This window comes from Teleopsis dalmanni, chromosome 1, assembly GCF_002237135.1.
Source record: "Teleopsis dalmanni isolate 2A chromosome 1, ASM223713v2, whole genome shotgun sequence".
Lineage (NCBI taxonomy): Eukaryota > Metazoa > Arthropoda > Insecta > Diptera > Diopsidae > Teleopsis > Teleopsis dalmanni.
The window spans coordinates 75,680,210-75,681,623 of NC_051846.1; positions in this window are offsets into that span (position 1 = coordinate 75,680,210).

Consider the following 1,414-nt stretch of genomic DNA (forward strand, 5'->3'; position numbering starts at 1 on the left):
TTCATTCGATGCGATTTTATTGGCATAAAACGGATAAGGTTTTTTGCGCTGGCTATATTCATTGGTGTGTTGCTGCACTTGCTATTTTAGTAGCGCCAAATTTTGTTTTGTTAAATCAAATCAATTTAAATTAAAGTCATTATTTCGCGTTAATATTATTTCACATTGTCTGACTTTTTTATGTGAAATTATTTGAACTTTCAATCTGTAATCTGTGCGGAATGCAATAGCCACAACCATAGACATGTACAATCAAACCCAATTCTGCAAATACGTTCCTTTTTCCCTTAGTTTTTTTTACAATTTAAGCACAGCAAATATTTTCCATCAAAGTTATACGCTTTTGTATCTAATTTGTGTTGTGCTCGTTCGTATACAGCAAAGTAAATATCTATTTACAAAGAATTGCTGTTGTTGTTGTTGTTGCTGGTATTTAACACATGTGTTTTATACGTAGATACATTAACAGAAGCAAGAAAATACCATTAGTGATTTGCAACTGTGTGTATCTGCATTTTTTATGGTTTTGTATATATTTGCATTAAAAGCAGCTTCTGTGCGCATTTTGACAGCATTTTGTGCTCCTCCTAATTCATTTCATTTGAGTTGTTGCACTGCGCTACTTTTCTACTTTTCAGCTACTTTTTTTTCAGTGCACATATATCATTCGACATATTTTTTTCTTCTTTCAGTTATGTTAAGATATATCATAATTATAAAAAAATTTTATTTTTCTTCGCATTTTGTTGTTGCGTAAATGTAATCGTCATTATAATTATGAGTTCTCTCTTATGCAAATGTAAGGTAAAATCTAAAAAAAAAACATAAATGATTTTCATTCGTATGTTAAATATTTCATGCGAAAACTGTGAAGGATACAATTAGTGCAACAACCTTGTAGCAATATTAAATCAAATCTAAAATAAGTTTAAATTTGCTTAAATTCTTATTTATTCAGCATTGCATTTTATTTACTGCTGCACTGAAAGCTTACAATATTGCATGTTGAATTTAAATCAATGTTTGCTACTTTATTATCTTTAAAGCCCTAAGGTTAGAATAGTTTTTTTCCCTTTTTTTTGTGAATTTTAATATCTTTGCAATAAAAAAATAAACATAATAAAAAGCATGTTTGCATGTTTCACTAAAGAAAATAAAAAGATGCAACTTTAACAATCAATAATAATAAAAAGTCTATAATAGCTGCTCTAAAGGATATCAGACACTTAAGCAGTTTATAAGTGTAGCCTATAAGGTGGCTTCAAATGGTAACCAAAACGTTCTCATGAGCCTTGAAATGTTTTTCTGTGAATATACAGTCAAAAAACAAATTAAAGTTAATTTATTTTTGGCACGCAAATAATTTTTTGTATATTTCCAAATTGTTCTTTTACATAAAATGGAGAAAACAAAT